General features: G+C 43.6%; 1 long non-coding RNA gene across 1 annotated transcript in view; it reads left to right on the forward strand.

Moving 5' to 3' along the window:
• Positions 1-9,820, forward strand: part of LOC125166035 (uncharacterized) — a 40,048-nt gene extending 30,228 nt beyond the window's left edge. Inside the window, exons 2-3 of the long non-coding RNA XR_007152319.1 lie at positions 7,285-7,397; positions 8,522-9,820. This is a non-coding gene — a long non-coding RNA (uncharacterized LOC125166035). The remainder of the gene's footprint in view (positions 1-7,284; positions 7,398-8,521) is intronic.
• Positions 9,821-15,619: the final 5,799 nt, after the last annotated feature.

Genomic DNA, 15,619 nt, shown 5'->3' on the forward strand with positions numbered 1-15,619 from the left:
ATTCAGTCTTGGTCACTTGTGTGTGTTTAGGAATTATCTGGGTTTTTTTCTAACTTATCTGATTTGTTAGTATATAATTGCTTATAGTAAGTTACCACACTGTGTATTTCTGTGGTTGGTTATCTGTTGTATTGTTTTCTCTTCCATTTCTCATTTTGGTTTTTGGGTCTTCTCTCTTTTGTTTCTTAGTTAATACAGTTAAAGCATTGCCAATTTATGTTTTTGGAAAAACTGGTCATTACCTTCAATGTTATGTTATTGTTTATTCTGGTCTCTATTTTATTTATTTCTGATTTTTCTTTGTAATTTTCTTCCTCTACTAAAGTTCAGCTAAGTTTCTTCTTTTTCTAGTTCCTTGTGGTGTCGTGTTAAGTTGTTCCTTTAAACATTTTTTTTCTTTTTTTTTTTTTTAACATTTTTCCATTTTTTGAGAGAGACACAGAAGTGCAAGTGGGGAAGGGGCAGAGAGAGAGGGAGACACAGAATCTGAAGCAGGCTCCAGGCTCTGAGCTATCAGCACAGAACTCGGTGCGGGGCTCAAAACCATGAACCTCAAGATTATGACCTGAGCTGAAGATGGACGCTTAACCAACTGAGCCACCCAGGTGCCCTTGGGCTACTTATTTATTATGAAACCTTTACCCACATCATTAAATGTAGTGGTCTGATTCTAATCAGGAGACAGAGAGCACACAGTAGCGCAAACAGGAGTATAATATAAAGAATTATTAACTACAAGAAAAGAGTGACCACAAGATATGAGACAACTCTTTAAGGTTCCTTCAGGCTGAGGGAGAGAGTGCCACAGAAGGACAGACAGTGGTTGGTTCAAACGTGTTGGAGAAATTACGGCTCAGCCCACACTTAGGATGGCTCAGCAAAGAAATTTGCTGGTTTGCTCACGCTGGTGTTGGACTGAAGTTGCTGGGTGAGTAGTAGGCCCCCGGGGGATGCAGGCAAATGGGCAGCATCTGCAAAAGGGGGCTCTGCTTTCCCTGCAGAGAGAACTATGGCAGCTTATTTGGCCTGTGACAGGGCTCCTGCCAGCCCAGTATAGAGCTGGCCGTCACTATAAACCACCCGAGAGCCTCTTCCCCTGTCCTGGCCTGTCATCCCAGAGCCCTCTACCCCAGAAGCTTGCTTTAAAGGAGAAATGCTTAGGGGCGCCTGGGTGGCGGAGTCGGTTAAGCGTCCGACTTCAGCCAGGTCACGATCTCGCGGTCCGTGAGTTTGAGCCCCGCGTCAGGCTCTGGGCTGATGGCTCGGAGCCTGGAGCCTGTTTCCGATTCTGTGTCTCCCTCTCTCTCTGCCCCTCCCCCGTTCATGCTCTGTCTCTCTCTGTCCCAAAAATCAATAAACGTTGAAAAAAAAATTTAAAGGAGAAATGCTTAAAGGGATTCTGTTCATCATGCTGCAGATGTTAAAGATGGCATTTGTGGCCAAGAGGCAATAAATTGATGACTGACACATTAAGTATATTCAACCAACTTTTCTGTAAGTTTTATTTAACTCCAGTCCCGTCCACCACTCTTTGGTGGGGTGACTGCATTGCAGGTTATCACCTAAAGTACCAGGGAGGTGTCCCATGGGCGGGCTCTTCCTTCCCAACGCCTGTCAGTCTCTGGGTCTGCAGTGCCACCATCACTTGCCTTTCTTTGTCTGATGTGGCCTCAGGAGCAACACCTGAGGGGTGAGGACTTCAAATCCATGCAAGTGCAGCACATGGTGCTAAAGTCAGTCAGAAAATAACTGGTTAGAAGCCACCCGTCACATGTCCTCTGAGAAACAAATACCCCAAAGACTTTCCAGAAAGGTTAAATATCTGTTAGCTAAAAATAAACTCCCTGTCAGTGTAAGGTCAGAAGCACTGGATATACAATGTTTCCTGTAATTAAGACACCTACGGTTTTGATTTCTGATTGTGGCAGGGACAAATTGTGGTGTAAGTATTAGTAAAGAGAGAAGACTGCTCCTATGGTGAGAAGCATAAGGCCCTTCACTCTGTATTTCAGTTCTTAAAACCATTAACCAACCTCCTCTAAGCACGCATACTCTCCTCCTAGAAAGAATGCCTGTCTTCTATCTTGTGTATGTGAAGACCAGCCTTCCTGAAAGCAATTGTAGGATAAGTGCACTTTGCTTTAGATCCCCTGAGGGACCAGACTCTCCTTGGTATCCATCGCCTGGGTTGCAACCTCAGCATGGGTATATCCTGTTGCCATACAGCAGAAAACACAGTGCAAAAGGTTTGCCTTCCACTCCATCCAAAAGGATTCAATGAGTCAGCTCTCAGGGACCTCATTAGAAGGCATTGTCAGGGAGCATCAAGGTTTTTCATAGGTGCCAGAAAGAGAACAATTAGGGCAGGACAGGCTATCATCTCCCAAACCTGGTTTTATCTCTATATTCAGAATCAGCTCTTTTTTTTTTTTTAATGTTTATTTATTTCTGAGAGAGAGCGAGAGCAAGAAAGCCCACAATCCCTGGCAATGGCAACACCAAAGAGACCCAGTTAGCCAAAAAGACATGAACACTTGAGTTTGGTGAAAACCCTGTACACAGAGCTCATCTTTACTTTATCTAAAGATGAACTGATAATTACTCAGAATCAGTCCAGCCATCCTCTTTCACCAAGCAGATCAGACAGATTTGATAGAAATTAGGCTATTTCCCCTCCCCCTGTTCTAAAGGGGCCACATCCAATGTGGTCATAGTAATGGGATTCCCTAGCAAGAGCCTCTTTATCAGATATTCAGGGAAGGCTGTCGGTAGCTATGCTGGGCACTGGCTCTGGGGGAGGGGGGGGGCTGTCCTCTGCTCAAGTACAGGACAAATCAAGGACCCCATCAAGGGAGGGACCACAATAGAGTGCAAAATGGTCTTTCCTTTTTCCATGCCTGGAATAATAGGTGGCTGGCCATCCTGGACTTGATCTGCGTAAGGTTCTAAAGTGCTATGTTAAAGGCTATGTTCCTATACTGGGTTTATATACTTGTATGAGACCTACTGTATGCCCACAGATGCCTCCACCTAAGCATTCACACTGACCAGCCTACAGCTTCAATACTGGGAGTCGGTCATGCAAGGTACTTTGTGGGTGAGGGCCATGTGTGTGGATATGAACATATCTCAGACTCCACTTGCAGTGTGGGAGGCAGCACAGCACAGAGGTTAAGAGCCTGGGCCCTTTGGCAGCAGACCCAGGGTGTGATCCTAGTTCCCAAATTCATTAACTGGGCTATTTTCTTTCTCTCTAGCATGGCCCCACCCCTCTTCTGTCTACAAGAATACTACTAACAGTCCCTACTTCCTAACCCTGTTGTATGGCTCAAATGACACACTTCTATAGAGTCTGTAGCACAGTGTAGAGCACTGAGTAAGCATTCTATAAATGTTAGACACTGTTATGATCAGTGGCCAATGAAACAATGAGCTTACCTTCTGGGCTAGGTGTCTGGGAACCCTCTGGGAGTGAAGCTGGAAGGCACCCATTCATCCAGTGTTAGAGGAAGACACAGAGTCCCCAGAGTCACTCCAGGACCTACCACCAGAGGGAAGCAAATGCACAGCCTGCTGTCTTCGCAGATCCAGTCGAGACCACAGTACTTGGGAGCATCAAATTGTCAGCTCTAGGAGCTTCACCAGGTGTTGGTTTAGATGGAGAAGGGCTTGGGGGCCCCGTTCACTTTCTGCAAGCACACACACACAGTGCTCGAGGATCCTGCAGTATACGTTGCGTGGCTTCACCACTCAGACCCCGCCAAGCCATGTGATTAGTCAATGCTTTGGGGAAGTGTTGACTCACTCAGGCCACAACAACAAAAAAAGGAGCATGTGACAATCATCAGAGTACACAAAGACAGTGAAGATTTTCCTTTCATTCTCCAGACTCGTCATGTAGATTGCTTACTGTGAACCCAAATGACCCTTGATAATCTTGTCTTGGCAACGCCAGGTCCAAGTTGGTTTGCAGCCTGGTCATGGAAGGAGCAGGGATAACATGAAGATAGCCACAGGGGACAAAAGACCCTCTAGCCATATTTAACCTGGAGTCTCAATTTAAAATTTGTGATCTTTTGTGGTTCTGACTACAGCAGTCAGTTGTGTGAGTATCATTTCTATGTGTCTTACACTACACTGTAATCAGAAGGGACAACAAACTTGAGATATCACCAGATTGGCTTCCTGAATCTTCTCTTCCTTCTCAATTATAGCTCTGACCAGAGGCCTCTTCTTATAGCCTCCACCTGCTTCAACTCATACTTGAAGAGTCTGGGGCTCCAGAGAGATCCTGGGGAGAAATATACCTTGCCCAGGTCTTCTCACTCCCAAGCTCAGTGGACAGCTCATGCAAATCAGAGATCATCCCCATCAGACAGGGGTTAGAATAATCCTGTCTCTTTGATTCCACATACATTCATTCATTGGAGTTCTAGTATGTGCTTGGCACTGTGGGGTTTCCAATCCTGGTTCCCATGTTCATGATGTGCACAATTTATTAGGGGGAACAGATCTGCCCAATCAACCCTGGAAAACAGAGTTCTCAGCCAGAATCATTCACAATCAATAATCAAAACCCAAGGCAATAATATGTGTATTTAACAGGTACAGCAAGTGTAGGAGGGCCCATTTGGGGTGGGCCAGGAAGACTTCTCAAACAGGACATTCTTGAATGGAATTTTGAAGGATGCCTAGGATTTTCCAGAGAGAAGAGTCCGAGAGATTGCCAGAACAAGGTCATTGTGGGCAAAGCATTTGATTGTGTTGAGAGATCTCTGCTGGAGCATGAGGTCCATGTGTGCCAGGGCTGGGCTATGCCTGAGGTTGTGGCAGCCACGAGATGGGTAGGGAGCCTTGGCAAGAAAGCAGACTTGGGGGAAGTAGGGTTATATCACATAATGTCTTGCACATTATTCTGGAGGCAAGAGGCAACACTGGAAGGTGTTTAAGCTGCAGGGTTAACTTAGAGCATGATCAGATTTGTGTTTTAAAGACATCCTTTGGTAGCAATGTAGAAAAGGGCAAGGTGGGAGGTCTGGCAACCAGTCCAGAGATGATTATATAATAATGAAAAATTCCAGGGCACTGTATGGCCCAACCTTGTGAAACCTCAGGGTTTCATAGTCTAAGGAACAACAACAGAAAGCAATTCCAGTCTTTCCTTATGCTTTAAAAAATTGCTAAAGGGAATACAATTCAAAGCACATAGCAACACATCTGGGTAGTTCTTCCACTTTAGCAATTCACACTCCTTAAATGTGAGCATCTGGAGAGTAGGGAGTCTATCCATTTTATTCTCTGCATCCATGGTTTTTAGAATAGCATTTGGAGCTTCACAGACACTGTGTTGGTAGTTTTTGACTCTGCTGCAGGGCTTCTCACACTCCAAAGCCAGTTCTTCCCACTCTTGACTCCTGTGTCCTTCTTCCGGCTTCCTTTCTTTGCACCTCATGAGCCTAGGAACTCACTTAACAGTCTGCTCTGCTTGGAGGCTGATGTAAAGCTCTGAGGATAAAGATGAGATCCTTTTGTGGGAAAGAGGCTGAGAACACTTAGATATAAATGAGGGGGCACCTGGGTGGCTCAGTCAGTTGAGCATCTGACTTCAGCTCAGGTCATGATCTCACACTCCATGAGTTCGAGCCCCACATTGGGCTCTGTGCTGACAGCTCAAAGCCTGGAGCCTGCTTCAGGTACTGTGTCTCCCTCTCTCTCTGCCCCTCCCCTGCTTGTGTTCTGTCTCTCTCTGTCTCAAAAATAAATAAAAACATTAAAAAAAATTTTTTAATAAATGATTTATGTGTCCGTCCCAGGAAAGATATTCCAGGTGAGAGGTGATGGGGACCTAAACCCAGGCACTGGTAATGAAGAGGAAAGCAAGAATGGCTCGGACCAATGTTATAGAGAAGCTTCTGCAGTTCTGCCTCCCTGTAGACTAGAAAGCTGGAGTGTCGTCATGACTAAAAGAAGGACTACTCTGATATATTCCCTGAACACATATGGCCACATATGTGGCCACAAAAGTTAGTAATAGAATTACCCACCATGAATCCCAGCATAAATACATGCCAGGCAGTATACTACAATAATGCCTCTGGGCCAACTAAATGCGCCCAACGTGAAGCTTGAACTCACAACCCTGACATCAAGAGGCACATGTTCCACCAACTGAGCCAGCCAGGTGCCCCAAAAACATTTTTTAAATCATACACATAACCCCTATGAGGTCACTGTTATCTATGTCTTACAGATGAAGAAACTGAGGCACTGAGATGATAGGTGACTTCCCTAATGTCACAGAATTAGTGGCAGAACTGGGACTCAAATGCAAAACTGTACAGTGTCAGAGATCAAAACCATTAAGCTACAGTGTATTTAAGAGTTTTCAGATTGGGGCGCCTGGGTGGTTCAGTCGGTTAAGCGTCTGATTCTTCAGTTTAGGTCGGATCATGATCTCACTGTTCATGAGTTCAAGCCCTGATGCGGGCTGGGCACTGACAGAGAGAAACCTGCTTGGGGTTCTGTCTCTCTCTCTCTCTCTGTCCCTCCCCCGCTTGCTCTCGCTTTCCTCTCTCTCCCTCTCTCTCTCAAAATAAATAAAAATATACTGTAAAAAAAAGAAGAGGAGTTTTCAAATACTGATGTATTGAGGGAAGAAAAATTAGCAATATGTCCTGGTGTCATAATTTTTTCGAACTTTATTTGCCATCTCTCTCTCTCTCTCTCTCTTAACCTACTATTGTTTGGGTGGAAAAGGGAGAGGGAGAGAGCAATGGTATATAAGAGCATATTTATGAGAAAACCCATCAGTGTAATTGCTTTAGGTAACTTATGACTTATTAGCTAATGATGTCAGATAATGTCGCATTAGTCAATCAAAAAAAATTTTGTGCACTTATTCTATTTAGATATCTCTACTAGACAATGAGAGAATCTTTGAGAAAGGCCAAAACCAATACAAATTTTGGGGCCAAATGGGGTTGTTATAGTCTAGTAATGTTGAAAACTCTTCTCAGTCTCATAAACTCATCTGGTCATCTCTTGGGCAGTGGCTCAAAGGGCTCATTTGTCTGCACTTGGACTGTGGGTGTCTGTCTATAACTTTGACATATTAAGGGGGTACCACTAGTTCCTTTCCCTAAACCCCATTCCTTAACCTTATTTTGCCATTCAATATATGGTCATAGTTGATTTCTTATGAAGAAAAAAAAAGGAAACCTTTAAATACTGGATTAAAGCACTGATCTAGTAACTCATCAGTAATATCTTTCCTGTGATCTTCAGCTCAAAATCCACAGCATATGGATCAGAAACAGTGATGACTTTGCCCTGCTTGCTGAGTTCATCCCCTGCCACAAGGATCCTTTGAAAGACCCGGGTTCTTATGCACATAGATGGTAAGCACTGTCTGTTTTTTCCTATTTTTTTCTGATGTACAGTTGGCACAGTGTTAATTAGTTTCAGGTGTACAACACAGTGATTCAACGACCCTGTATGTCATGCTATGCTCACCACGAATGTAGCTACCATGTCACCATCCAACGCTATGACGATACAATTGATTTTGTTCCCTATGCTGGACCTTTCATCCCCATGATTAATTCCACTGGTGGGCACTTTCTCACCTAAATCTGAAGAAGAAAATGAAACTTTCTGGGGAAAAAATCCTCTTGGGCATGATTCAAGGAAGAAGAAAACCATTAGCAAATACTGTATTTAAGTGCATCACCACATTCAAAGCAGAGAAATATGATTTTTAGTGCATAATTTTTGAAAATAGTGATCAGTTTACACTCTTTTAAGTGGTATTTGCAAGGTTCACATTCATAGGATTTTACAATTAGAAAATACAGTGGAATAAATCATGTCTTCTCAGGAGGAAGCAAGCAAACTTTATCAAAAAGTCTCATATATTTCAGTTATTTTAGGTGAGAGGTTTTAACCCTGTTCTTGTGAAAATAAAAATAGTTCATGCTGTATGCTGAATGACAGGGGCCTTCGGCCATGGCCACACCCTGACAAATATCAACCTGACTGTAAGAATGGAGTTATGTTTTCTTCTCCAAGCCACACTCAACCCACAGTGGAAAGAACTGACTTAAGATCTGGCAAGCCTGAGATCGCCTATGCTTTGGATGGTGATACAGGTTGCAAAGAGAAATCCAAACTGGTAATGACTCACAGGCTTTGCTTATGTCCTGCACCTCACCACCCTTGGTATGGGGTGCTAGCATTTTAGAAGTCCCTGTGAGACTTTTCACCCTTCTGGAAGGCAAAATGGCAGATCCCTTCTGTGCAGGATGGGTTGAAGTGTGAGCCAGGCAACGACAATTAAAATTATAAACTCTTGACTTTGAATGACTTGTTCAAGCCCTAAAAAGAGAATATGTACATAATGCTAAAATTATCGGTTTCAGGTCATTTTCCCAAGAATAGGAATTTGAGAATCAAGCAATGTTATTGTTGAGGTTTATAATCCTGTCCTAACACCCGTGTTTCTTGCCTGTCATGTCTTGGAAAGGTGTCCTTTTTATTTTTATGTTTTCCTGAAGATTTTATGGCTCCAATCTGGATATTGCAAGAACAAGGATCCTGTCATAGCTCCGGATTATCTGCCAGCCCTAACCCCTCAATCCTGACGTGGCCCTTCCCGGGCAATGAAGCGCAAAAGGTCCCGAGGTTGTGGGCGGCCCTGCTGCAGCTGCTGCCCGTGCCCGCGCGAGGGCGCCATAGAGTCAGCCCTACCTCACCCGCACCTAAGTAGTCCTCTGCGGCGCCGGCTTGTCACATTTAAAGCCTTCATTTTCTTCCTGTTAATCCATGGGTCCCTAAATACCTTTTTTAGTCGGGCTCCCCCCTACTATATCCTTAAATTGCACAAGAACTCTGGGGGCTTTCGCAGGGTTTTTGCTTCCAAACCTTGAGATGTGAGAGACTTGGAAAGTCTGCTCTGTCTACCAGTACTGGTGTTTCTCTGACCCTGACGTTTGGGGGTTACTGTAGAGTATACGGCCTGCAGCCCTCACCGATATTTGTTCACTGGGATAGTCATGCCCTAGATGGATCAGAGCATTCATGGTCCTCAGATTCCCTACAGTGGGCTCCTGAGGGGTAACTCTTTCAGCTTTCATTCACTCAGCCATTGTCCCCAAAGCAGAACATTCTACGAGAGTGGTTGGCATCTAGATTTACTATGTCATTCCTTTTTAAAAACAAACAACTTCACATATGTAAAAGTAAATGTTAAATAAATATGTGTTAAATGAATACTCAAGTACCCACCATGTAATTTAACAAACATTAACATGCCTTTAAAGACTTGTGTGGCCCTTTCCACTACATTACTATTCTGAATATTTCATTATAATTCTACCACTTTAGTATGTGTCCCCAAATAATTTATTTGGCATGTTTTTATACTTAGTTTAAGTGATAGTGTGACCTGGTTTTTTTCCCCCCACTCAGTTTATGATTGTGAAATGTATACACCTTGATGTGGGTACCTGTAATTAATTTTTTAATGGGTAGTAAAATGAGTAAATGCTCTATTTCACACAGTGAATTTTCTAAAGTTGGCTGTTTTAATTTAGATTATAGTCTCTATTTGCTATTTTTGCCAAGAATTTTAGTTCTACCTGCTTTTTAACTCTATGAACTAACTGTATGTATAGTTACTGTTTTATATAGTCATTGTTTGTCTAGACTCCCCCATGTTTACATTTTCCTTGCTCCCATTTCCTATTGCATTTCAGGTCTTCCTCCCTTTTGGAGTCATTGTCCTTCTGAAAGAAATGCAGCTTTCAGAAATTCCTCCAGTAATGTCTATGCACAGCAAACTATATTTTTTGATTTTGTAAAATGTCTTTCTTTTACTCTAATAAGTGAAATAAAGGTTTAGATTTATAGTTATCTTTTTTGCAATGTGTTGATGATACAATGTCACTGATTTCTGGTTTCGGTTGCTGCTATTGGGAAATCAATTGTCACTTAAATTATTGTTCCTTTATAGGTGATCTGTCTATTCTTTCCATTTTTCTTTTGTGCCAAGCAGTTTCATGATGCTGTTCTGTGTATAGGTTTTCTTTTATTTATCCTGTTTGAGATGTGTGGTACTTATTAAATCCGTGGCACTAATATCTTTCATAAATTCTGAGACACTCCCAGATATTGTATATTTTGAAATGTGGCACTTTCCCACCTTCCCATTCTAGAAACCCGAGTAAAAATACAGCAGGTCTTTGTATTCTTTATGCCTTCTAATGTATCTTTCATCCTTTCCATTTCATTTCTTATTCATCCACATCTATCTTTCAGTTCACTAATCTCTCTTCATCTGGGTCTAATCTACTGTTTAACCTCTTCAATGAGTTATTTTTCAATCTAGTCACTTCTGAATGCCTTTTATATATCGTTCAGTGTTTGATTCCATTTTTATTTCTTTAAAGATTTTATACATTGTCATTTTGCATTATGTATCTCATAATACTAACGTTTGAAACTCACAGGCGGTAAAATCTATTGCTTGGTGTTTCTGCTTGTTCTCAGTCATGATGTTTTGTTTCCTCATGTGTTTGGCAACTTGGGAGGCTTGTATTAGGCTGATTTTAATCAGGGAGAATCCTGATGGGCATGAGATGATTTTTTTCTACAGAGCAAATTCATGTTTACTTCTTCCTGAACTGAGGGTTGTCATCATTTGGGGCCACCTTATTTATATGGATTTCCCCTACTTTGTAAATGTGGGTAGAGTAAATTTCATTCCCAAACTCTATAGTACAGGAGAGTTTTTTTGTTTTTGTTTTTTGTTTGTTTTGTTTTTTTCTCCTACCCAGAGCTGCGATGGAGATAGATTTGTTTCCTGTGTCCCTTTAAGGGCAGATGTAATCTTCCCATCTTCTCACAAGTGGCCCCGTTTATGTAAGGTCTCAGTTCAGTTGCCTGCATTGCACAGCCCCAACTCTGGTCTCTTGCTCCTTCTTGCCAGAGTATTGATAGCAGCATTTGACCTTGAGGCAGCCTAAGGTTCTGCCTTTGCTTATCATTCTGCTTTTAGCAACTACTTAGGTCTTTTGTTGCTGTGGGGCAAAGTTGGTGGGGGCAGGGAGAAAGGGTTGGGGACACACTTGAACATTTCCCTTAGTTTCTTATGATCTCAGCAATGCACTGAAAAGTTTGTCATGATTTTTCTGGCCTCTAGAAGTTTTTGCTGCAGGAGGGTTCTTCAGACATCTTATCTGCCACACAGCAGGAAATGAAAGCCTCAGTGGGGTTTTCAAACTCAACCTTAGCAAAAGAATCCTTGACCCAAAAAACATTAGGCCCTTATTGAGCAAGGGGCCTCAGCTCAGACTTCTTTTTCCACTATGATCTCCTCTATAGGGTCTTGAGGGTTATTTCCTTAAATTGGCTTCTGTTCAGAGCTGATTTCCCTCCCACCCCCACCCCCTGGAGCAGAGGTCCCTAACCTAAGTGGTTCTGATCATAAAGTCTGAAAAAGGCTGCTTTGGTTTGAGCCTCAGTTCTGCCCTTGCAGTGGTGGGACCCTGGCCAAGTTACTTCAACTCTATAAGTCTCAGTTTACCCATCTGTAAAATGGATATAATAAGAAAATCTTCTATACTGCCAGCTCTTGCTGGGGGGAATCAGACAAAATGCAGTTCTCTCATCAATGATACAGGAATTCAAGTGACATGTGATCAGATTCCTGATAAACTTTGTCCTTAATTCATTTTAATGAATTTATACTTCAATGCATCCATCCCACTTTACAGAACGAAACAGTAAGAGATGAATAGAAATCAGACATACCATTCTGAGTCTGGATCAGCCCCAGGACTCTTGGGGATCCCAGATAGTATTTCAGACTGTTTCTGGGACCTTAGGAAAAAAAATTACAATTTGACAAGACTAAGGGTCTATTGGAATCTTGCACATCAGGTGGGGTAACTATGGAAGCCAGATTCCCCTTATTTAATAGATGGGGAAACTGAGGCCCAAACATGTTGATCAGCTTGTTCAAAGTTACTCAGTCCAAAAAAAAAAAAAAAATCACTCAATTACTGGCAGAATTGGGACTGAACTCAGGTCTCTGTACTGACCTCTGCTGCCTCTCTTGCATCTCCATAATGTCAGATTTTCCACCTTCTCCTCCTTTGTTCATTGAACACTATATACTTAACCCATTTGGTGAGAAAAATAATGTAATATATTAGTATAAATTTTATTCTAATCTTATATACCTCTATGTATGTTCCTATGTGATCACAATCAGATTTCAAAAGGAATTTGTGTTTTGTTTTCCCTGGAGTATTTTGTGTTTCCATGGAGATACTAACTGTGCTTGTTGGATTATTTAGGATTGCTCTAATTGCAACTGTTATATAAAACCATGTAAGCAAAAAAGGGTTATATGTTGCCTTGTATGGCCGAAGAACTGAAGAAAGGAACCATCAGGCAAGGATGGTTCCAGATGTTCAAAGGATGTCATCGGAAAGCTGTCTCTTTATATAGCGTGGATGAACTTTCCTCAGTGTTGGCTTTCCCTGCAGGCCAATGCTCTCTCTGTCATGGCACTTGGCCATGTCACATGGTCACAGCTCCAGGTCCAGACAAGTGTCTCCTTTCCTGGAAGATCAGTGAATTCCTGAGTTGCTGGGCTGGGCTGGGCTTGTGTGGGGCATGGAACACTGATTGATCAGGTCTGTCAAGTGCCACTCCTGGGTACTAATGACATGTCACACCTATCAAAACCACATGGCTTGGTGAAAGGGCATGATTCCCAAAGGAAAATCCGGGTGTTACCATCAGAAGAAACAGAAATAGATGTGGGACAGCAAAGGTGGCTGTTCACAACCCCTGCCATCCTAATAGCCCAGTGAGTGACCATGGCATTCTGTCATTACCCCCATCACAGGCACTTAGGTTGCCCAGAGAGGAACCAGATGCTCTGGGTTCAAATTCCACATCTGCTTCTCTATAGCTGTGACCCTTGGGCAAGTGTCTTAATCTAACTCTGCCTCAGTTTCCTCATGTGTAAGGTGGAGACAGTAATAGGACTTGTTCACGGGGTGTTAGGAGGATTAAAGGAGCTAATACACGTGATGAATTTATATCATTCCCTGGCATATGTTACATCCAGCACGTTAGCTATTATTACTCATCATCATAACTACCATTACTAAAAAAGCAAATATTTAATTTAGAAAATGGCATTCACTCTCAGGCACCTCCTTAGAATACTTCCTCCCCTAGTTGGAATTTCCTGGGCAAAGCTCCAGCTGTGTTTCTAGCTCCTGTTATTTACCTCCAGGCGCTCTCAGCAGTACAGAGCCAATCAACAGTGTCACAATCCTAGTGCTGTTGCAATCCTAGTGATCTCAAGCCCTCTAGTCTTGCCTGGAGTAGCACTTTCCTTTAAGGGCAAAACAAAATATCTGGAGCACACATCAGATAGCTGGAGGGCTCACTGGGATTGGCTGGGCTGACCCACGGTTCCTGCGTCTTCCCCAAACTGAATGCTCATAAGCCATCTCTTTCCTACCTCCCCATCTTGCCACAGTATCCTGGGGCCCATGCCCCCTCTTGAGACCTGTGCCTGTTTCCCTCTCCTACACTCTCCAGCTGCCAGGAACTACCCTGAATATCCTGAGACTTTTCTTACATTGAGCAACGTAAGTTTCTTTCGTCTTTACTAACCTCCACCCAAACTAGGTGCGGAACCTAACTACATAACCAAAGAGAACTTTCTGAATCCAAAATAGGCTTCATGCTCCTAAGAAAAATGTTGTCATTGCCTTACATGTGACTGCGGTTATTATGATTACTTTTTCTGTTGACAGCAACTCCTGCAGCCCTGCCAATGCTGTTTTCATTTTAAGTTTTTCAGCAATGAGATCTTAATTATTTTTCATGTTTACTTGGGGGGGTGGGCCAAGAGGGGCAGAGAGAGAGGGAGACACAGAATCCGAAGCAGGCTCCGGGCTCTGCGCTGTCAGAACAGAGGCCAACGCAGGGCTCAGACCCATGAACTGTAAGTTCATGACCTGAGCCAAAGTCAGATGCTTAACCGACTGAGCCACCCAGGAGCCCCTCGGCAATGAGATCTTAAACCTCAGCAATGTACAAGCCTACTTGGTGCTATGGGAGCTACAGTGAGCTACAATAAGGTCCTAGCCCTTGAAGTACAAACAATTTTTGTTGGAAGGCAGAATTAACATCTTTGGCATATGGGAAGCCCAAGTTTTCTCATGGAAGATGGGCTTCTGGAACTCAGGAAACAGTGAGGAGTCATCCCCTTGAACTTCGGTCCTCTAACTCCCTTGTGGGAAGAGGCAGCATCCCCTGGCTGGTCAGACACTCCACCCCTGTGACATTTAAGAGTTGGTGACTTCAGAGACCATGCGGTGTGGCACCTGCTTCCTGCCTTGAGGGGGCCCAGCAACCCCACACGGACTGCAGGATGAGGCTCCAAAGGCGGCTGCGCTTCCTGTCCACCTGTCACACTTGTGGCAGCTGCAGTCCGCTGGGCATGAGGGAGGAGGAGCAGAGTTCATGCTGCCTAAATGGATCTCAGAGGGATCCGTGAAAAGAAGGAAGACAGCTGTTCAGGGAATTTCTCCGTGGGCTGCCTCTTGTCCCCAAACTACAGCCCCCATCAAGTGCCAGGGGCCAGTTTCAGCAAGCACGGGACCAGGAGAGAAACCAGGAAGTGAGCAATAAGGTCCAGTCACGCGTCCACACTTTCTGTCCACCTGGTGTGCACAGGGATATACTCTTAGCACAGGGAAACCACAGCCTTGCAGAGAGCCAAACTGCTGCTTGTGACCAAGCCTGGGGCCCCCAGCGGGTGCAGTGCAGACCTTGTTCCTCTGACAGATACTTAGGGAATACCTCCTGGGATGGGGGCTCCCCATACTGACGCAGCTTAAACAAGACTGGTCCCATCCATGCTTTCATGGAGCCAACAGCCTAGTGATGGACACAAACGTTAATCAGATGGTCCCTGTGTTTGATGTGTATGTGAAAATATCCTCATGTGTTTCTCGAGTAAACAAAACACCACAGAGATTATTTTTTTTAAGCCAGAAGTACAGGGTATCAGACAGGATGTCCAACTCCATGCAAGAGGTTGTGGTGGGTTTCCTTAATCAAGTGACACGGGAGGTGGCCTGGGTGACAAGATGGGGAGCATTCCTGCCAGAGGCAGCAGCCTGTGTCCTAAGATGGAGATGGGCTCTTGGTGGGAGTAAGAAGTCAGGTATGGCTGGGATGGAGACACAGAGTAGCCAGAGTGCCTGGAAAGGAGACAGGGTCACATACTGTATTCACTGTATTCAGCTCAAGGATTCTGAATGTTTTCTGAGAGCCATGAGAAGCCCTTGAAGGATTAATAGGCCTCAAGAGTGGCACAAGCTGTGTGTGTGTGTGTGTGTGTGTGTGTGTGTGTGTGTGTACTAAAAGAATGTTCTAAGCATTTGTAGAAAATGGGTTCTAAAGGACAAACATGAATAAGGGAAAATTATCTAGGTGGTTGTTGCAATAATCCAGGCAAGAAAAAGCAGCATCCTGGATGAGCATGGTAGAATCATGGATGGAAATACTGGGCAAATGAAATATAGGC

The sequence above is a fragment of the Prionailurus viverrinus genome, chromosome B2 (assembly GCF_022837055.1).
Source record: "Prionailurus viverrinus isolate Anna chromosome B2, UM_Priviv_1.0, whole genome shotgun sequence".
NCBI classification, from domain to species: domain Eukaryota; kingdom Metazoa; phylum Chordata; class Mammalia; order Carnivora; family Felidae; genus Prionailurus; species Prionailurus viverrinus.